This window comes from Aquarana catesbeiana, linkage group LG05, assembly GCF_042186555.1.
Source record: "Aquarana catesbeiana isolate 2022-GZ linkage group LG05, ASM4218655v1, whole genome shotgun sequence".
In the NCBI taxonomy this organism is placed as follows: Eukaryota; Metazoa; Chordata; class Amphibia; order Anura; family Ranidae; genus Aquarana; species Aquarana catesbeiana.
This window is the reverse complement of record NC_133328.1, coordinates 206,417,563-206,440,890: the sequence shown is the minus strand read 5'-3', so window position 1 is coordinate 206,440,890 and position 23,328 is coordinate 206,417,563. Positions and strand designations below refer to the sequence as shown.

General features: G+C 42.4%; 1 protein-coding gene across 1 annotated transcript in view; it reads right to left on the bottom strand.

Annotated features, from left to right (window-relative positions):
- Positions 1 to 21,512, bottom strand: part of MATCAP2 (microtubule associated tyrosine carboxypeptidase 2) — a 91,866-nt gene extending 70,354 nt beyond the window's left edge. Inside the window, exon 1 of the mRNA XM_073630516.1 lies at positions 21,354 to 21,512. The gene's annotated coding sequence lies outside the window, so the exon portion shown is untranslated. The remainder of the gene's footprint in view (positions 1 to 21,353) is intronic.
- Between the last annotated feature and the right edge of the window lie 1,816 nt (positions 21,513 to 23,328).

Genomic DNA, 23,328 nt, shown 5'->3' with positions numbered 1-23,328 from the left:
ACCTTTCACTCCATACGAAACACACTCCTGACCTTTGCACTCTGTACAACGCATTCCTGAACCTTGCACTTGGTACAACGCACTCCTGAACCTCTCACCAGGTATGAAACACATTCCTGAACCTTGCACTTGGTACAACGCATAAAACTTGCACTTTGTACAAAGCATTCCTGAACTTTGCATCTGTATAACACACTCCTGAACCTTGCACCCTGTGCAGCACACTCCTGAACCTTGCACTCTGTACAACGCATTCCTGAACCTTGCACTCTGTACAACACATTCCTGAACCTTGCACCCTGTACAATGCACTCCTGAACCTTGCACTCTGTATAACACACTCCTGAACCTTGCACTCTGTATAACACACTCTTGAATCTTTCCACACATAGCTTAATACATGTACAGAAAAGAGAAATAGTGGGACTTTAAATGAGGGATGTCACTGCAATAGATATTGCATAGTGTATATTTATAATTTATTAATCAATAACATTTGAACATTAAATAATCTTGAAACACATGATATGTTTTTAATAAATAACAAAACCATATGCAAAAGAGCTGACATATAAAAATGCAGAAATACACATGCACATGAATGACATAGTACTTCAGATAATATTCCTCATAAAATACATCATGGAAGGGAATTAACAGTCGAACTTGTCTAGGCACCCTAAAAAACTCTACGACCACTCATCAGGAGTTTGATGCAAAGATAAGCTATAAATACAGATAAACTAAAATGATCTGTTAAGACCAAGGGGTCTGATACTCACAAGTCAGCTCCAAAACTATGCCCAGCTTATTTCAAGGGAGACATGGGGGCATCAGGCAAAATGTCTGGCCCGGGGCTGAGGCAGGGAACCCCGTCTGGACTGAGGAGACAGCCAAATGGCAGGCCAGATCACCATTACACAGACAGTGTTGTGTGTGATGTGAGCATGTCTCAACCACACTGATCTCCATGACTCCACTCACACACTTTTGGATTTTTCTTTTTTGAGCACTTATATATTTCCATTCACTTGGTGTGCATCCTACCCTCACACACTATCTTTAGTTCATTTTGTTTATTTTTACTTAGCGTAACAAAATCTTCCACAGTTTGTGCAAAACCATTTGTAATGGAAGCTTATTACTCTTAATTTTTTTAATGATTCTACTGGGGTTTGTGTACTTGAGACTCCAGCTTGTGGTAGAGCAATCAAAGCCCTTTCTATAAGTACAAGGAAGCTTGTTTTTTTTTTAATCACACCTCTTCAGCCCCTTCCACTCTTAAGCATTTGGCCACACCCATTATGCCAAACTACGTGCACTGCAGGTCACTTCCTCCCTCAAGTGTCCCTCATTCTGAAGTTCAAAACTTGGGAGGTATGGGGCTATAGTATGTAGTTTGCACACTAGCACTGAATAGACAGCGGGAGCTGCAGGAGTTAACTTTCCAAGTTAACCAGCAGGTGATTGGTTGCTAGGACCACCTAGCAACCAATCACCTGCTGGTTAACTTGGAAAGTTAACTCCGACAGCTCCCGCTGTTAGCATCTGTGTTTCTCTCTCCAGTTATGCCTCTGTCCTGCTCCCTGCTCCTCTCTCCTGTGTCTCCCCTGAATAAGGTAGGGGCAGAGCTGTGGGGGGGGGCTGTGGAATGCAAAAGGGGTCCAGAGGTGTGGGAGGTGGTTGTGTAATGTAAAGGGGTCCAGGGGTGTGGAAGGGAGGGCTGTGGAATGTGAAGGGATCCAGAGGTGTGGGGGCCTTGTAATGCAGAAGGGGTCCAGAGGTGTAGGGGGGTGCTGTGTAATGTAAAGGGGTCCATAGGTGGGGGGGGGTCCTGTGTAATGTAAAGAGGTCCAGAGGTGTGGGGGGGCTGTGTAATGTAAAGGGGTCCAGAGCTGTGGGGGCTGTGTAATGTAAAGGGGTCCAGAGGTGTGGGGGCTGTGTAATGTAAAGGGGTCCAGAGGTGTGGGGGCTGTGTAATGTAAAGGTCCAGAGGTGTCTCCCCATCAAAATGCTATAATTGGTGTTAAAATCACCTTTAATCCAGCGCCGGGCAAAGCTCCCTGGCGCTGATCTTCACGCCCCCTTCTAATATCGGAAGGGAGCGTCATAGGATCAAATTTACCTTCAGGCTGAAGCCCTTGGTCTTTTTCCCACATAGCAACAACACTGCTGTCACGTAAGTGTTTTTTTTTCTGCGCAGAAATATGTACCATAAATTCTCTGCAAGGGCACAAAAAAAATTGTTTTCTATGGATAAAAAATATAAAAACTGCGCTATAAACCATCTATCACTGAAAAATAAATAAACTGTAAGCAGCAATACTTTTGTGTAACACAATCACAAACAGTAAATAGAAAAAAAAATAAGAATCACACTAAATAATAATTGTGAAGTCCATAGGTGAATCAATATATATTCATCTGTGCAAAAATGTCCACAAGCAATGTGATAATGAATCAATCTTTTTAATGGCAGTGTCCATCATCCATCACCAAAAACTGCAGTGAATCCCCCACCAGCTGTAGAGACTGCTTACCAGCTCTTGTAGACCCCTTATCGTAGGGGGTTGGTGTACGCCTGTGGCTTAAAACCCAGCCGGAGCCTTTCTCCACATCTCAGGGCTTCTCCACACTTCCGATGTCACTCAATGAGTTGGATATGAGTTGGGCACCAAAAAGAGACCAAAGGCTCCACATAGCATAAAATTCTTTGTGGGTTTATCATGTAATACAATTATAACACTCAAAGCAGTAAGTAAAAGCACCTTAAGTTTGGTGTGTCCGCCGGCACACAACCAAACACATCCGTCGGAACATGAGAAAGATGGTTGGTGACGTCAGCACGTCGCTCTGCCCTTGTTTTCTTTTTGTCCTGTTCACACCATAACATTGCAGTCATGTGAGTTTTTTTATCTGCTCAGAAATATGCAACATAAATTCTCTACAAGGGCACCTACAAAATGTTTTGTATGTGCCTTGTTAACACCATAAGATTGCTGTCCCATGAGGTTTTTTTCTGCACAGAAATATGTACCATAAATCCTCTGCAAGGGCACAGGAAAAAAAAATATTGTTTTCTATGTGCCCTGCAGTGTTAATTTCATCAGAACGAGGCTTGGCTAGGTTGCTCTATATACAGTGGGGCAAAAAAGTATTTAGTCAGCCACCAATTGTGCAAGTTCTCCCACTTAAAAAGATGAGAGAGGCCTGCAATTGTCATCATAGGTATACCTCAACTATGAGAGACAAAATATGGAAATAAATCAAGACAATCACATTGTCTGATTTTTGAAAGAATTTATTTGCAAATTATGGTGGAAAAGAAGTATTTGGTAACCTACAAACAAGCAAGATTTCTGGCTCTCACAAACCTGTATCTTCTTCTTCAAGAGGCTCCTCTGTCCTCCACTAATTACCTTTATTAATGGCACCTGTTTGAACTTGTTATCAGTATAAAAGACACCTGTCCACAACCTCAGACAGTCACACTCCAAATTCCACTATGGTGAAGACCAAAGAGCTGTCAAATCACACCAGAAACGAAATTGTAGACATGCACCAGGCTGGGAAGACTGAATCTGCAATAGGCAAGCAGCTTGGTGTGAAGAAATCAACTGTGGGAGCAATAATTAGAAATGGAACATACAAGACCACTGATAATCTCCCTCGATCTGGGGCTCCACGCAAGATCTCACCCCGTGGGGTCAAAATGATCACAAGAACGGTGAGCAAAAATCCCAGAACCACATGGGGGGACCTAGTGAATGACCTGCAGATAGCTGGGACCAACGTAACAAAGGCTACCATCAGTAACACACTTCGCCGCCAGGGACTCAGATCCTGCAGTGCCAGACGTGTCCCCCTGCTTAAGCCAGTACATGTCCGGGCCCATCTGAGGTTTGCTAGAGAGCATTTGGATGATCCAGAAGAGGATTGGGAGAATGTCATATGGTCAGATGAAACCAAAGTAGAACTGTTTGGTAGAAACACAACTCTTCGTGTTTGGAGGAGAGAGAATGCTGAGTTGCAACCAAAGAACACCATACCTACTGTGAAGCATGGGGGTGGCAACATCATGCTTTGGGGCTGTTTCTCTGCAAAGGGAACAGGACGACTGATCCGTGTACATGAAAGAATGAATGGAGCCATGTATTGTGAGATTTTGAGTGCAAACCTCCTCTCATCAGCAAGGGCATTGAAGATGAAACGTGTCTGGGTCTTTCAGCATGACAATGATCCAAAACACACCACCCGGGCAACGAAGGAGTGGCTTCGTAGGAAGCATTTCAAGGTCCTGGAGTGGCCTAGCCAGTCTCCAGATCTCAACCCCATAGAAAACCTTTGGAGGGAGTTGAAAGTCCGTGTTGAACAGCGACAGCCCCAAAACATCACTGCTCTAGAGGAGATCTGCATGGAGGAATGGGCCAACATACCAGCAACAGTGTGTGACAACCTTGTGAAGACTTACAGAAAACGTCTCTCCTCTGTCATTGCCAGCAAAGGATATATAACAAAGTACTGAGGTTAACTTTTGATATTCACCAAATACTTATTTTCCACCATAATTTGCAAATAAATTCTTTCAAAAATCAGACAATGTGATTGTCTGGATTTGTTTCCACATTTTGTCTCTCATAGTTGAGGTATACCTATGATGACAATTACAGGCCTCTCTCATCTTTTTAAGTGGGAGAACTTGAACAATTGGTGGCTGACTAAATACTTTTTTACCCCACTGTATATGCGGTGATAGGAAGCATTTCCTATGCGCCGGAAGAAGTCCTATCGTGATGAAACCGGTCGGGCAAGGAAACGCTAATCTACTACACCGCGATTTTTACTCTTTGTGAGCTTTTTAGCTTATATTTTGCTGCAGCTATTTTATTCTTATGCACTTCAGAGTTCCTCTGTTGATGTGCCAATAAAATACCTTTAAGGTTTTATACTATCGGAGGCCCCTTGTTTCTCATTCATTTTTTGGGTACTGCCAGGCTGCCATGATGGTTTATTCCTAGTGTGGGAGAAACGGCTGGAGAGACGTGGAGTGCCTGCACCATATTTCCTTCGGACGCCTTACCAATAGATGTATCAAGAGCGCGTTTGACCTTCCATAATTAGAGGGTCCACCATGCAGGTAAGGGTACACCTTGACTAAATGTTGGTGATGTCACTTGATGGAAGATATCACTGGGTACAATTTTTTAAGAATCTATCACTCATTTGCTGATCAAATTGGAGTATTTAGATCACTATAAGACTTTTGCTTATTTTCAACACATGATTAGCGAACTGTTACTTGTTTTATTTTGTTTGTTGTGGTATATCTCACATTTCACTGTTGCAGCTTTTTTGTTCATTTCAACTCTTGATTGTTTTCACTCACACAAGCCCTGTATTGCTTTTGTTTTTCATGTTAATTTCATTGACCAAAATATTTTCATGAACTAAATTAATACTATTTTAGTCAACTAAATACGACTAAAACTAAAACAGTTAAGATGACTAAAATATGACTAAAACTAAAATGGTATTTTAGTTAAAAGACTAAAATACGACTAAAATGGCATTTTAGTCAAAAGATTATAACTAAAACTAAATTGAAATTTGACGTCAAAATGAACACTGCACTACCACTTAAGAATATGTAGGGGTCATCTACTAAGCGGCAAAAAAAAATAAGAAAAAGCTTTTATTATGTTTTTTCTTAATATTTAATGTTGGTAATATATTCAGGTAATATGTGCATTGGCATTACAGTCAATAGAGTTTACAGTTTTTTGGGTTTTTTATATTTTCAAGTTGTACTTCTGCTTGTCAAAAAACATTATATTTGTTTTTTGTATGAAACTTGGTTTAATTTACTAAATCTGTGTCTTAAATAATGCATTAAAATTTATCTAAACCCATTAGATTTTAGACGACTAAAATGTACTGGAGATTTTAGTCGACTAAAATACGACTAAAACTAAAATGGTATTTTAGTCAAAGACTAAAATAGGACTAAGCTAAAATGGCATTTTATTCGAAAGACTATAACTAAATCAAAATCGAAATTTGATGTCAAAATTAACACTGGTGCCCTGTTCACACCATAACATTGCTGTCACGTGAGTTTTTTTTTTTTCTTCACAGAAATATGAAACATAAATTCTCTGCAAGGGCACAAAAAAATTGTTTTTATGTGCCCTGTTAACGCCATACTATTGTTGTTCCTTGAGGGTTTTTTTCTGTGTAGAAATATGTAACATAAATCCTCTGTAAGGGCACAGAAAAAAACAATTGTTTTCTATGTGCCCTGTTCACACCATAACATTGCTGTCACATGAGTTTTTTTTCTGCTCAGAAATATACAACATAAATTCCCTTCAAGGTCACAAAAAATAACAAAAAAACAGTTGTCTTCTATGTGCCCTGTTCACACCATAACATTGCTGTCACGTGAGGGTTTTTTTTTCGGCTCAGAAATATGCAACATAAATTCTTTGCAAGTGCACAAAAAAATGGTTTCTATGTGCCCTGTTCACACCATAACATTGCTGTCACATGAGTTTTTTTCTGCTCAAAAATATACAACATAAATTCCCTGAAAGGGCACCAAAAAAAACCAAAACAATTGTCTTCTATGTGCCCTGTTCACACCATAACACTGCTGTCACGTGAGTTTTTCTTTTCTGCTCAGAAATATGCAACATAAATTATTTGCAAGTGCACAAAAACTGGAAAATTGTATCAAATAATTACCGTAATTTTCCTTTCCTGGCGCCAATACATGGCAGCATACATATGATATAGCTTCGCCCCTATTTCCACCCACAGGACCGGTTTAGCTCTATAAGGGCTCAATTTACACTTGCTTCGGCTTCAACAAGGCTTCCGACAGGCTTTGTTAAAGCTCTCTGAATGCTAGTCAAAGCTCCTGTCACTAAATGAAATGGTTAGCTTACAGTCCTGTTTACACATGCTTTTGCTTTACTTTGCTTTGGTTTTGCTTCAAAAATGATACCCCATGTAGCTGTTGCTTTAAAGCATCTTCAAAGCCTCCATAGAAGTCTGTGGCAAAGCTTGCTTGAAGCCCCACCGAAGCTCCACTGAAGCCCCATTGAAGCTCCACCAAAGCTTTATCGAAGCAGCACCAAGCAAAAGCATGTGTAAACAGGACTGTAAGCTCACCATTTTATTTAGTGACAGGGGCTTTGACTGGCATTCAGAGAGCTTTAACAAAGCGTGGTCCGAAGCCATGTTTTGAAACAAGTGTAAACTAGCCCTAAAAGTCTAATTGAGAGCTACCTCCCCCATTCTCCGTATAAAGCACAAAGATCAGAGGGAGGGTGCGTATGCTGCCTTGTATTAGTGCCAGGAAAGGAAAATTACGGTAAGTATTTGATACAATTTTCTATTTTCCTGACGCCAACATGGCAGCATACATATGATAAATAATGAGCTTTTGAGAAGGAGGGTTTAATGCTGCAAACTTAGTCTTTAATAATGGACATAGAAGCTGGGATAGTTTTCCTCCCAAAGTCTACTGTAGTAAGAGCTGCTGGATCCACCCTGTAGAGTTTCAGGAACGTATGATGGGATGACCAGCTAGCCGCTTTGTAGACTGTCTCCAGAGACACTCCTGCCCGTGCTGCCCAAGAAGAAAACATCGCCCTGGTTGAGTAAGTTCTAACCACCTCTGGAGGGTCCTTCACGGCCGCTCTATATGCCCGTTGAAATGTTTTTACTATCCAGACCAAGATGGTTCTGGTCGAAGCCTCTTTCCCTTTAAATTTTCCATTAGGTATGATGAAAAGTTTGTCAGAACGTCTGAATGCAGAAGTATCCTGGAGATAAGCTTTGAGGACTTTGGGAATGTCCAACTCATTCAGGCTAGCATCTGCTTCTGCTGGGAAGGCTGGAAGCACCCATTCACTAGAGAGTTGAAATACTGATGCCACTTTTGGGCACAAACAAAGTGCCCTGTTCACACCAAAATGTTGATGTCATGCGATGTAGATTTCTGCTCAGAAAAAATATGCATATGATACCAGTGTTGTGGTGTGGAATTCAAATATGACAAAATCATATATTCCAATAATCACTAATTGTTCACAAAATCTTGCCAATAATTGTAGCACAAAAATAGCATCTTTATTTTGAAATTCCTTCCATGTGTCTACGTGATTCTTATGCATTGTAACACCTCATGAACACCCCCCACAAGATGCACTAACCTTACAAGTTTGACCTACAGTATCTCACAAAAGTGAGTACACCCCTCACATTTTTGTAAATATTTTATTATACCTTTTCATGTGACAACACTGAAGAAATGACACTTTGCTACAATGTAAAGTTGTGAGTGTACAGCTTGTATAGCAGTGTAAATTTGCTGTCCTCTCAAAATAACTCAACACACAGCCATTAATGTCTAAACCGCTGGCAACAAAAGTGAGTACACCCCTAAATGAAAATGTCCAAATTGGGCCCATCTAGCCATTTTACCTCCCCGGTGTCATGTGACTCATTAGTATTACAAGGTCTCAGATATGAATGGGGAGCAGGTGTGTTACATTTGGTGTTATCGCTATCACTCTCTTATACTGGTCACTGGAAGTTCAACATGCCACCTCATGGCAAAGAACTCTCTGAGGATCTGAAAAAAAAAAAGTGTTGCTCTACATAAAGATGGCCTAGGCTATAAGAAGATTTCCAAGACCCTGAAACTGAGCTGCAACACGGTGGCCAAGACCATACAGAAGTTTAACAGGACAGGTTCTACTCAGAACAGGCCTCGCCATGGTCGACCAAAGAAGTTGAGTGCACGTGCTCAGCGTCATATCCAGAGGTTGTCTTTGGGAAATAGACATATGAGTGTTGCCAGCATTGCTGCAGAGGTTGAAGGGATGGCGGGTCAGCCTGTCAGTGTTCAGACCATACGCCGCACACTGCATCAAATTGGTCTGCATGACTGTCATCCCAGAAAGAAGCCTCTAAAGATGATGCACAAGAAAGCCTGCAAACAGTTTGCTGTCATAGTCTGGGGCTGCATGAGTGCCGCCGGCACTGGGGAGCTGCAGTTCATTGATGGGACCATGAATGTCAATATATACTATGATATACTGAAGCAGAGCATGATCCAGAGACTGGGCCACAGGGCAGTATTCCAACATGATAACGACCCCAAACACACCTCCAAGACGACCACTCCCTTGCTAAAGAAGCTGAGGTAAAGGTAATGGACTGGCCAAGCAAGTCTCCAGACCCAAACCCTATTGAACATCTGTGGGGCATCTTCAAACAGAAGGTGGAGGAGCGCAAGGTCTCTAACACCCACCAGCTGCATGATGTCGTCATGGAGGAGTGGAAGAGTACTCCAGTGGCAACCTGTGAAGCTCTGGTGAACTCCATGCTTGAGAGGGTTAAGGCAGTGCTGGAAAATAATGTTGGCCACACAAATTATTGACACTTAGGGTTGATTTACTAAAGACAAAAAGACTGCACTTTGCTAATTGTAGTTGCTCCAGAGCTTAGTAAATGAGGTAAGGTTTCACTTTGCAAAGAGTACCCGATCACGTGCAGGGAAAAAAAAAAATTGCACAAGATTGGATGATGGAAGTCAGCAGTGTTTCTGCTCATTTACTGAGCTCTGGAGCATCTGCACTTGCCTTTTTCCCTTTAGTAAATCAACCCCTTTGGGCCCAATTTGGACATTTTCACTTAGGGGTGTACTCACTTTTGTTGCCAGCGGTTTAGACATGAATGGCTGTGTGTTGAGTTATTTTGAGGGGACAGCAAATTTACATTGTTATACAAGCTGTACACTCACTACTTTACATTGTAGCAAAATGTCATTTCTTCAGTGTTGTCACATGAAAAGATATACTAAAATATTTACAAAAATTTGAGGGGTGTACTCACTTGTGTTAGATACTGTATATTTATAATAGGTTCGAGTGCAGGTCCGAGTGCACTTTTCCCCAACAGGGGGCCTTATCCTTTGAGGATTACTCTCTCTAAATTCACCATCCTGCCTTCTCCTTATGATCCTTAGTATCAGATCATCAGGGATAAATCAATACTCTTCCTCTGTCAGCAACACTCAAATAAAATCATAAAAGGCCATCAATGCACACATACCATTAAAAATGCAAGAATTCGATAGTCTTCCATAAGTTATTAAAATTCTGCTACACTTGGTATTTTTCTAATGTTAGAAAATTGATAGCATATCCATTGGTCACAGCATCCCCCTACAATGACTCAGTGGCTTCGACTAGTTAACTAGGTGATTCGCTCATACAAACTAACCTACGGGGCTAAAGGTTGCCTTAAATTTGATGTAAACCCGAAACAAAAAAAATTAATTAAGGCTTGCACCTAGTACAGTAAAGGATTTCATGTCTTCTGTGCCCAGTCTTGCCACGAAGAGTTAATACAGCTCTGAGCAATCCTCTTATCTTTTTTAGTAAGATAAAAACTGACACACAGAGAAATAGTAGTCAGTTCTTCCCCCTTGCTGTGAGTGACAGGTGATTTACATATCTCGTGCACGAGCCTGAGAGAGGCATTCTGTGTACTTCCCACCCCCCCTCCTTTCTTCTCCTGCTCTCCCAGGATTGGCTGCTCTACACCTCAGCATGATTGGGCATGCTGAAGTCATGTGGTGACTTTTCTGGGTTTTGACTGGATGTTAGTGATCATAGCAGAAGTTCAGTGTAAGAAATACACAGGAGAAAATGCATATTGATAAGGGGAGTGTAGAGGTGGGGTAGAGTCTACTGACATCACGACTCCACCCACCGAGCTCCGGACAACAGACCCACCCACAGAATCTGCAGTTTTTTGGGTCTCATAATAGACAGAGGGGAGACATTTGACAGGTAAGGATACATGCAGGAGGCATGTATATCCTTATAGATAACCACTAGGGCAGTAATTTAGAAAGGATGAGAGTGGGTTTACATCCACTTTAAGAAGTTTCATAAGATTTGGTCCCCATGGGTAGATTCCTTGACCACTATACCTGATAAGGAGTAATGTGGTTATGTATTTTGTGCTTTATTTGTGCGCCCCTTCATTGTTTTATTGACCTTATATAACTACCATATGGCTCCTGATTCCTTTGCATATCGTATTCTTACTATTGGCTATATTATCGTGGCATTGTACCTCTACATGATCTAGTATATCTTTGTAATCTGCTGTTATAATATACGGAATGGACATCTGTTTGTTACATTGTTTGCTGTTTGTTTTGAGCGATCTTCGCTCGCCTGTATTTGATGAAAAGAAAAAAGGGGGATTTGGGACTTTAAATGAGGCACATATTAAAATGTGCCTCCATCCCTGTTGCGGAAAATTGTTGGACAGGGCGGGACTTTAAATGAGGTCATGGACACGGTGAAGGAAACTGAAATAAATGTATATGTTTATTGAAAAAAATGAGATGCATAAAAACCCAATCAGAAGGGAAACACATAAAGAAAAGACATTGTAGTAAACATCATTTCAATGGTACATTGCAAACACATATGTATGTGCATATGCAAAAAACGACAAGAACATATCAAACTTGGCGTCACATTGTGGTCTCATTGATGGATAATAAATACAAACATTTCATATATATACATGTAAAATGCAGCAGCACCGGTGGAGGGAAACCAGATGAAAACAGTAAACATATTGATAGAATAAAGAAGATGTTCTGGATAGAAGGTGTATTGTAGACATGTGTCTAGATCCCATGTGCCCGACGCGTTTCGTGTGAAGGACACTCATTAGGGGCAGATATTCAGGGGACATCTAAAACATGAATAAATTCTATGGTGAGTATACTGGTAATTGAACGTAACAGGCAAACAAGGGTGCCAAACACCCTAAATACTTACACGGAGTCCATACTTTAGGGTGTGTGGTTAACGCAGGACCAGGACCAAACATGTGCATCCGTCCCGGGAGCTGAGGTATGCTGGAGTCAGCGCAGGCGAGGCGGGCTCACACAAGCCTCCCCCAAGACAAAGGTGCCCAAATGGTGGTAGAAGATCGTAAAAAAATGATAAAAATAAAAATAAAAGAAAGAAAAACAAAAAGAAATTGGAGCGCCACAATGGACAGCCTAAAAAGAAAAAGGTATATAAAAATTGTATCAAAATGTGCTGATACAATAAAAATGGGATAAATTAACGTTGGTCTGATGGGGATGGTGGAAAGAATGTCTGTGCCAGAAGAAAAAAAAACAAAAAACAAAAAACATTGATGTCAATTAAAATACAGCCAACTCCATAACACAATGGAGTGCAGTATATAAAGAGAGATAAGGAATGCACGGCAGAGATATATCCAGTTCCATCAGGCCGATCAGTGGGAGATACCAGACAGAGAAAAAAAAAATAATAATAAAACACAAACCCAAAACTGGTAGTGCCTTGCTTGGTCCAAAGGAGCGCTGTATTGCAGTGTGGCGTCTCTAAAAACAGACTTTGTGTTGCGTCTGCGGAGAAAACCCCCCTGTTGCCATCTAGCCGTCAATGGTGGAGAGTCGCACGCTCCTCGTCGTGACGCCAGTTATGACGTCACTAGTGGAGCGGGATGGGTGGCGCCGATGCGCTGTGGGAACCCGCCCATCCCCCGGCGTCAAAGAAGACGGAGGGGAGGGAGGGGGGGGGGAAACCAGAGCGCATCGCAGCTCCCGGAAATCTGATGATTTGATGAAAAAACATAAAAAAGAAAAATAAATTACAGGAATTACACTCACATTGAAAAGTGCCCTTACTTCCATGCACAACGATATACAGCTTTTGGGGATTTGGTGTATTGCCCCCTTAAGGAGCTTCACAAGTCAGTATCACCTCTCAAGCAGACTGTACAGCATCACTTCCGGTCCAGTGTGATGACATCACTGACCCCACTCCAAAAAATGTTTTCGGTGGGGTCAGTGACGTCATCATGCTGGAATGGAAGTAATGCTTTACAGTCTGCTTGAATGGTGATACTGTCTTGTGAAGCTCTCTAAGGGGGCAATACACCCTATCTCTATAAGCTGTTTTGATGATTTGGGGTATTTTAGCTCATTGGTAGCGCCAAACTGTGAGTTTACTCCACACCAAAAGTCAGTTTTAAGGCCTTTTCTGCTCACTTTTATTGAAAACAAAGTAAAAGTCCACATAAGAAGTTTCCCTTTGCAGGGGTTCTCACCATCAATGTGATAACCAAATAGCACTCAGCCTCATGGCTCCTCTTTGCAGTATCTCTGCTTAGGCCTTCAGCCTTGGTCCTCCAGACCGTCAAACACACAGTTCCAGTGCTCGTGCACTAAACACTGAACCTTCCTCGGCTCTGACTGTTTCTCCTGCAGCTCCCTGCTGCTACATCCTTACAGGCTTGGCCTTTCACTGTCCCAGCATGGACAGTATGGAGCAATGTGCTCCTCGCATTTCCCTTTCACAGACTGACCCCCTCAGGAGGGTGGAGCCACTGACTTCTAATCCCAGCTCCAATACAACCCCAGCACACACCTGGCTCATTAGTGTGCCAGTTTTTTGCAAGACCTGGCCCAAACTGCCAAAATAAACGGTGGCACGGGCTCGCCTCTCTACACTGTATATCTTTCTGCACGGAATTAAATGCACTTTTCAATGTGAGTGTTATTCCTGTAATACTAAGGATGATAAGGAGAAGGCTGGATGGTGAATTTAGAGAGAGTAATTCACAAAGGATAAGATCCCCTGTTGGGAAAAAGTGCACTCGGACATATTATACATACTGTATAGGCCAAACATGAGAGGTTAGTGCATAGTATGACTAGTGGTGGTGCTCATCAGGTGTTACAATACATAAGTATCACACGGACACACAGAAGGAATTTCATAATAAAGATTTTTTCTATGTGTGCTGTTATACCATAATTGGCAGGAGTTTGTGAACAATTTGTGATTATTGTAATGTAATAGTCATTGACTGAGGAAGGTTTCGCCATTATTTATGAGTGAGGAATACACTCACTGGCCACTTTATTAGGTACACCTGTTAAATTGCTTGGAAACACAAATTGCTAATCAGACAATCACATGGCAGCAATTTATTGCATTTGGGCATCTAGACGTGGTGATGATGACTTGCTGAAGTTCAAACCAAACATCAGAATGGGGAAGAAAGGGGATTTAAGTCACTAAACGTTGCATGGTTGTTAGTGCCAGATGGGCTGGTCTGAGTATTTCAAAAACTGCTGATCTACTGGGATTTTCACGCACAACCATTTCTAGGGTTTGCAGAGAATGGTCCAAAAAAGATACTGAGGCTACAATTTGCACAGGCTCACCAAAATTGGACAATAGAAGTTTGGAAAAACGTTGCCTGGTCTGATGAGTCTCAATTTCAGCTGCGACATTCAGATGGCAGGGTCAGAATTTGGAGTAAACAACATGAAAGCATGGATCCATCCTGCCTTGTATCAAAAGGTTCTGGCTGGTGGTGTAATGGTGTGGGGAAAATTTTCTTGGAACACTTTGGGCACCTCAGTACCAACTGAGCATCATTTAAATACCATGGCCTACCTGAGTATTGTTGCTGACTGCGTCCATCCCTTTATGACTACAGTGTACCCATCTTCTGATGGCTACTTCCACTAGGATAATGCACCATGTCACAAAGCTCAAATCATCTCACCACTGGTTTCTTTAACATGACAATGAGTTCACTGTACTCCAATGGCCTCCACAGTCACCAGATCTCAATCCAATAGAGCACCTTTGGGATGTGGTGGAACGGGACATTCGCATCATGAATGTGCAGCCGACAAATCTGCAGCAACTGCGTGATGCTATCATGTCAATATGGACCAAAATCTCTGAGGAATGTTTCCAACACCTTGTTAAATCTTTGCCACGAAGAATTAAGGCAGTTCTGAAGGAAAAAGGGGGTCCAACTCTGTACTGGAAAGGTGTACCAAATAAAGTGGCCAATGAGTTTATATACATTATTAAAGGGTAATCAGGTAGTGTAGCACTTTATTGTTAATAATTTAGGTGGGTGTGGGAACACATATCAGTGTTTACTAGCAACCTGACATTTGTGTTTGTTTTATTTGGTTGCAGGGTTTAATTTTCACTTAGAAAGTAGTGCGGTGGTTATTCCACCAAATTATCTAGAATGCAAATGTACATGCAAACTCAACTACAGTTATAGAGTAAAAGGTCCCTGACAGACTAGCTCCTCTGTCGTTGGTCATAACTTTGCAGCAAAAGAATTGCTACATTGAACATTCACCCGCTTGTACAGTGTCACAGGGGTGTTACACTATAATAGCATCCCTCTTTACTCATTTTGTTCCTTTTCCCACAATCCAATGGGCCCCCACAATCCCCTGGGTTCCCATCAGCTCTTGGGCTCCTAGACAGGCCCAGGGAATATAAGCTTCCCTAATTTTCATCAGTGTCTTGAGAGACCGTGCCTGGTGAAACAGAGCTGATAGGTCATGAGATCTGCTACCAGGTGTCAGGTCCTCCATCTTTTAATCTGGCATGTGAGCAGCTGGTTTGGGGTACCATAGCATGCAGCCTCAGAGAGAGCACCTGGTCACTACAGACAGCACTGCATAAACTATCTCCAGAGTGCCGAGCTTCCAGTGAGGTGGTCATATAACTACAGCCATTCACTTGAGAGTCTACACCAGAGACTCTTCCTGCCACTTGTCTTTGGAACAGAATCGGGGAACCCTCCAGCCAACCTCCTGGTCTATCAGGACTTGTTCACACTTGTGTTGTTTTTTATGTGCCCTGTTCACACCTGAATGCGACGTTTTGGGAGAGCTGCAGTGCAGTGCAGAAATCTTCAACATGTCTGCAGTTTTCCATGCCACACCACAGCTCCCCCATAGCTCCATTTCTCTCTGCATTTGAATGAAATGTAACAGTGCCATTTCAATAAAGTTAAAAAGAAAAGCAAACGGTGTTCTGTGCTTTACGTTCACAAGAGTTGTTGCTCCAAGGAGAATGCAAGTAGTCATTTGTATTTTATTGTTCCTATAGAGTTTCTTTTAGTGTTTTGAAAACTGTACTGTGCTGCCAGCTAGTGCCATTATGGGGAAAATGTTCCTAGGTAACTCTTGTTTTTGTAATTGTTGCATTGCCTGTTATTTTTTCTTTACTTATTGCACACCCCCATTACCATTTTCTTGGCATTGCCAATTTATCCTGCTTTTATTTAGTAAACCTCAAGTTGCGCATTGCTGTCAGACTGATCATTTGGTTGATAAATCTACATCAGTGGTTGACAACCTTTCAGAGGTTGAGTTCTACCTGGACAACATGAAGGGAATCAAAGATGCCAGGGGAGAAGGGGGGAGCAGTGTCACCCATTTTAAAAAATAAAATCAAGCCCCTAATAAAAAGATGTCATGAAGAACACATGATAGTATTCTCAGCCCCCCCCCCCCCCCCCCCCCACAGTGGTGTCCTCTGCCCCCTTCAATCACCCTCCCAGTAATGTACTCTGCCCCCCCCCACTGTAGTGTCCTTTGCCCCTCTGCCCCCCACACATTAATGTCCCCCCCTTACAGTAGTGTTCTTTCCCCCTCTCACACACAGTAGTGTCCTCTGTCCCCCACACAGCAGTGTCCTCTGCCTCCCCATAGTAGTGTTCTGTGCCCCCCACAAAGCAGTGTCCTCTGCCTCCCCTCCCTCCACTGAAGTGTCCTCTGCCCCCCCCCCAAACATGGTAGTGTCCTCTGCCCCTCATAGCAGTGTCCTATACCATCCCCCCTCCCCCTACAGTAGTGTCCTCTACCCCCCCATGGCAGTGTAATTTGCCTCCCCTCCCTCCACTGAAGTGTCCTCTGCCCCCCCAAACATAGTAGTGTCTTCTACCCCCCCCCATAGCAGTGTCCTCTGCCCCCCCCAAACATGGTAACATGGTAGTGTCCTCTGCCCCCCATAGCAGTATCCTCTGCCCCTCCCCCCCTTAGCAGTGTCCTCTGCCCCCCCCAACATGGTAGTGTCCTCTGCCCCCCCCCCATAGCAGTGTCCTCTGCCCCTCCCCCCCATAGCAGTGTCCTCTGCCCCCCCAAACATGGTAGTGTCCTCTGCCCCCCCATAGCAGTATCCTCTGCCCCCCCCCAGCAGTGTCCTTTGCCACCGCATAGAAGTGTCCTGTGCCCCCTACTATATCAGTGTCCTCTGACTCCCCATGGTAGCATCCTGTGCCCCCCAATCCCAAAGCAGTGTCCTATGCCCCCCTTCTTCCACTGTAGTGACCTCTGCCCTCCCATAGCAGTGTCCTCTGCCATGCCCCCATAGTAGTGTCCCCTGCCCCCCCCCCCCAGAGGTGTTCTCTATCTGCCAGAAGTAGAGACATTTGCCCCCTGCACTGCACACAGCAGTGTGTAGGTAGCTCTCTCCCACCTCACACCAGCTGTACATTAGAGCAGAGTGAGAGGCAGCACAGTGCTGGATGAAGGGCATGAGCGGGAGCTGCCAGAGTTAATATTTATGTTAACAAGCTGATGATTGGTTGCTAGGACCACCTTGCAAGTTAACCAGCAGGTGAGTTGCTAAGTTAACTAAAGCAGCTCCCGCACCCCCGCCATCCATCCAGCACTGTTTTGCCTCTCACTCTGCTTTGCTATTAAAAGAAGAGAGGCGGAGGCTGGGGGGAAGCATCGGCACAGCCCTGCTTGTGATCTACCTGTTGGCTTCCTGTGATCGACAGGCAGATGCCTCTGGATTACCAATAGAGAATAATGTTTTAAATAGGGAGATAATGACAATGAGTGGTTTTAATAAAATTGCAGGTTTCAATAAACTTGCAGTGCCAACACTCTCACTGTCGGTCTGATCTGAATTCCCAGTTGGTGTGCAGGGGATAATGGTAATTCATACAGCGAAAGTTTACAAACTGATTAACCCCTTTATCCATATAGGCAGCGGCAAGGCTGGTGGGCCTTAAAGCGATATTAAAGGCTTGTTTAAGAATAAATAATAAATGTAAATAACAATCATTCTATACTTACCTGCTTTCTGCAGTGGTTTGCACAGAGCAGCCCTGATCTTCCTCTTTTTGGATCCCCGTCAGTGCTCCTGGCCCCACCCTCCTGCCTAGTGCCCCCATAGCAAGCAGCTTGCTATGGGGGCACCCGAACAGGCTTGCTTCTGAGCTGCTGCTCTGTGTGTCTATTCACGCACAGAGCGATACTCGCCCTACTCTCTCCTCATTGGCTCACTGACTGTGATTGACAGTAGCGGGAGACAATGGTTACCGCTGCTGTCTCAGCCAATGAGGAGGGAGAGACCCAGGAGAGCCAAAAAAAGAGCGGTAAAAAACCTTCCATGTGCAGCAGCCTTTACAACTACTTTAATGTGTACAGGGCCAGATTTAAAACTTGGGGGCCTGGGTCACTTCAGGTTCGGGGGGGCCCTTATTCACAGAGTTGGTTTACATTCTCAATGACAGTCACACATTTTCAAAATGCGTGACACAACGTCATTCTGAGGTCACAAGTGCATACACGCACGCAGTGATGGGCCACCTTTCTTCAGACCGTAATCGCTCTAAGTGTGGTTTGCTTGAACTGCCAAAATTTGTTTTTAAAAACTATATACTATACCAGTCCAGAGTAAAACCTTTTACAGAGGATGTCAGGCAAAATATTACTTCCCAAGATATATTTAATACAAGAAAGGGTTTTGATTTAATTAGTATATGTCTTATATTATTTTATTATTATTTTTTTATTATTTGATATATTTTTTTAATATTGTTTTATATTATTTTTGTATAGAGGGGGATCAGGAGCAGTTGCCCCTTTTGCCTCCTTATAAATGGGCATTGAGCACATCTATGATTCATTGTCTTGCTTTTTGGGCACAGAACTGTGCAGAACTGACACAGTTCACGTCACTACTAATGTTCCAGAGCTAGTAGGATGGACCCCCAATAATGTCAGCACTGCGCAGCCAATGTACTCCTCCTATCAGCTTTGGGCATTGCGGCACATTAAAAATAGTTTAATGGGATTACTAAATCGAAATATTGCACATACAGTATTTAGAACAGGCAAATTCTTATATATGGGCTGAACATAGTTGGTGTGTTACTGCTTTTTTACTATTTAGTTATGAAATGTCACTTCATAATATAGATCTGTTTAGCATTATTTTAACGGTACAAGATTAAGACAGTGCCACTAAACAATGCACTACACATTACACTGGCACTTCTCAAAAACAAAAAAACAAAACAAACATAGGTTGCCAAGAAACTCATTTGTATTGTCTAGTATGTATGCACACTCACGAATGTATTGCTAGGGAGCAGGTATTTGGTAAGAATTACATGGTAAATAATTAGGCCATAAAACAGCTTTTTTGTTCAAAGTTCATTTTATACCCAACAAATACACTGTAGTTAAGTGTTTTTTTTTTTTTACTAGAGGTTGAATAAGCATTTGCTATGGTTTGTAGATTGTTATTACTACAGTATATGGATAGTGGTTTATTTCTGTGGTGTTTTTTTTTACAAGTCACAAGAGAGCAGCAGCAGGTCAAGAGAGGGAAGAGGACCTGTGACATTACGCAACCTGACAAAGATTCCTAGAAGGGGGGTGGGGCTACAAATGGAGCCTAACTATCATTGGTGTGCCCAACCTATTGCATAAGGGTGTTCACCCCAGAGCACAAACACACATGTGTGTATATCAGCAGAGCAGTGGACGGTGTTAGTAGAGCAGAGATTGGTGGCAGTAGTTTTTTATTTTTATATCTTTTTTATAATTTTATTTTTTTAATTATTATTTACAATATTATTTTTTTTACAATTTTGTTTTAGGAGCCACGTTGGAGGGCTTTGGTGAAATATCAAGGGTCTAAACAGATCCCTGATATCTAAGTTTTGAGGCAGAGAAAGGGACTGAGGACGGAGATTCCTCAGTCCCTTTCTCTGCAGCCTCAGCTGCACTGGACAGCGAACAAATGGGAAGTGCTCTGTACTGCGTGACTTTATGTTCATTCACAAACCGAAGCATGGTAAACATAGTTTACTATGCTTCAGTTCAGAATGAACAGAGGAGCGATCGTTACAGATCACTCACTGTGTTCATTCATAAAAGGAAGAAGCTGGTAAAATAAATATTTACAGGCCCCTTCCTCTGCTCTCCATCCTAAAAACATGCCCCACAGCAACCGGCAGGAGAGGACGGAAGCTGGCTGCACTGCAGGGGGGGGGGGGGGGACTGGGGGCGCCAGGAAGCAGGTGGAATTGGCAAAGCATGGGCTTATTAGGGTGTGCCCAGGCTCACCTGGCACACCCTGTAGAGATGACTATGGTAACTATATCTGTTCTTAAAAATCTTCCCCTCTTCCTTTTCTCCTACCTAAAATTAAAGAAAAAAAAAAGAGCTGTATACTTACCTTTTTGTAATCCACTTTGGTCTGGTCACATGATCTCACAGCTCCGGCTCCCCTGTGTCAGTGTCCGGCTGCTGCAGTGGACAGGAGGGAGCACCAACAACAGCTGGGTCATGGGGGACAATGGGTGACATCACCGCTCCCAGAACTCAGAATCTGTTGTCGAGTGCTCACTTAGAAAGAGCTGCAGGATCACGTAACCGGTCTGGAGAAGATGAAAAATAGGCAAGTATACCGATCCTTTTTTATTTAGGTTAGACATGGTAAGTAGAAGGAGCGAGGAAGAAACATTTTTAAGAATATATATAGTTAAGGTTTTCTTCCACTTTCAGCTAATGGATGAATGGGGCAAAAACAAATGTTCTCAGGCTAAATTTTCTGCAGATATTATGTGCATTTAAAAATGTGGAAAAGGAAAGAATTAAGGGCACTAGATAGTGCTAGATATCATAAGAAATAAGTATGGTCCTCAGCACCATCTAATGTCTATTATGCAGTATTTTATCCATGCACACTTTTTTTTTTATCAATGAATAACATTCGATCTCAGAGAATATAGCCTGAGAACATTCAATATCCTATGAAAATGTTTATAAATATACTCCCAAGTGGATGCTAGGCACAACACAGTTCATAATTCACACACTTTGAACATAAGGCCTGGCAAATCTTATTTATTTTGCCATGGTTACTAAAAAATACTGCCTAGGCACTACATCTTTCCAGGTCTGCAAGAATGTTATAATGGTCAAACATACAGCTATTTTAGGGCAATTCCAACCACTTACAAGCAGCTTTTTTTTAAAAAAAAAGGCAACACATCAACAGTTTGTACTGTGCAGTGATAGAAGCTCAAGGTTAAAATGGTTTAAATTACACTGTTGCCATGGCTCAAACAACAGACAGGGGTTGAATAGTGCTTTAAAACATGAATATAAAACATTACCGAGAAGTCCATACACTTACTTGCTTCCTCCTTCCATTACTTCCACATTCTGAATTAGGGATATTCGGGAAGTCCAGTAACACCCCTAGCTGTAATGTATTTGAATACAAAAGGGAACAAGGTTATCACTGTGTTGACTGGTAACCTCCAATTGCAGCAATATATTATGAATATCAGGTTTGTCCACCCATGGTAATGCCTGGGCTTTGTTCTGCTGAACCAGCCCTGAATGAAAAGCAAACAGAATGTGAAATAAAGGTAATGTATGCTCAGAGCTGATAGATCTAACACCCAAGGCACAAATATCAGCAAGAAATATGTACTGGAAGTCCTGCTGACTGGTTTGATATGAACACAATGAAAGAGATTTACCATGTTACATGGTATTGTTTATAGCAATCAGACCGTTTTCTTGTTCACTTGTAAATTGGACTAGCAAAAACAGGGATCATTTTAACAAAATACAGTAAAACCTTGGATTGAGAGTAACTTGGTTTGAGAGCATTTTGCAAAATGTTTAAATACATTCTGACATGATATACAAGCGATGTCTTGATATACAAGTAGCGTCATGTCACAACTGAGTATAAAAGAGAAGAGAGACGCCCCTAAATGTAGCAATATGGTTACATTTAATGAAGGTACAACATTTAGAAACTCACATGGTTGATGATTAAAACAGGCATATCTAAGTATGCAGGCATCCTGGGTAAAGCTGTCCACATAGACCATCCTCTGCACAGTCATCAACATCATCCCTTCCACACTGCACTCCACGAGCAGTTCAATCGCTCTACTGCAGGGTAGTCTTCCCAGTCACGATTGCAAACTGACAGCGGTGAGAGCCGGTGGTGTGGAGGATGGTCTTTGTGGACAGCTTTACCCCGGATACTAATATATGGGGGCACTATGATGGAGGCAACTAATCTATGGAGACACTGTGGAGGGATATTTGATCTATGGGGTTCTGTGATGGTACAACTGTTATATGGGACACTGTGATGGGGCAACTAATCAATGGGGGTACTGTGATGGGGCAACTAATCAATGGGGCCAATGTGATGGGGCAACTAATTTACGGTGGCAACTAATCTATGGGGGGGTAGTGTGATGGAGGCAACTAATCTATGGGGGGACTGTGATGGGGCAACTAATTTATGTGGGTACTTTGATGGGGCAACTAATCTATGGGGGTATTGTGATGGGGCAACTGATCTATGGGGGCACTCTGATAGGGCAACTATTCTATAGGGGCACTGTGATGGGGCAAAAAACCTATATACTGTATGTACTCTGATGGGGCAACTAATCGATGGGGCCACTGCGATGGTGGCAACTAATCTATGGGAGCACTCTGAAGGGGCAACATTAATTTGAATAGGCTGCCCTACATGCAAGAAATGCGATAAAGAAGCTTCTGCACCTTTTTTGGGTTTTGTGTGTTTTTTAAACGTGTGTTTTTCCTCTTTTATTGTATATTCTTGTGCATACAAAATGCATTTTTTTGTTTGCTGTGTTTGGGGTGCTATTAACAAAAATGCCACTGCAAGCTCGACACACATGATTTTGCTTTTTGTTCAAGTGGTACACTAGCACGGATGCTGGCTTATGGAGTTATAATAACAAAATGTAGACGTCTCCTTTTTAAGCAACTTTGCCAGTGAAAACCAAAACCAGGTTGTACTTTATCCCGGAGTTTTAAAAGAACTGCTATTTTCCACTCTGCCTGTGACATAGCACATGTGGATGCAAAAAGCTCAACTTGTGAGTCACAAGATTTGAAGCTGGAAATGACTGTGAACTGTGGAATTTTTAGCCGTTGAACACCACAAACAATATCAGTATTCAGAGAACAGAAAAGGAGCAGAAAGGAAAACTATGAAACTGTATGGAATGCTGAACCTCTATGACCTAAACATTACAAATAAAAAGGTGCAGACTATGTTCTCCACAGCAAGCTAGCCTAAACACAAACGTTAAAGTGTATGTTACCCC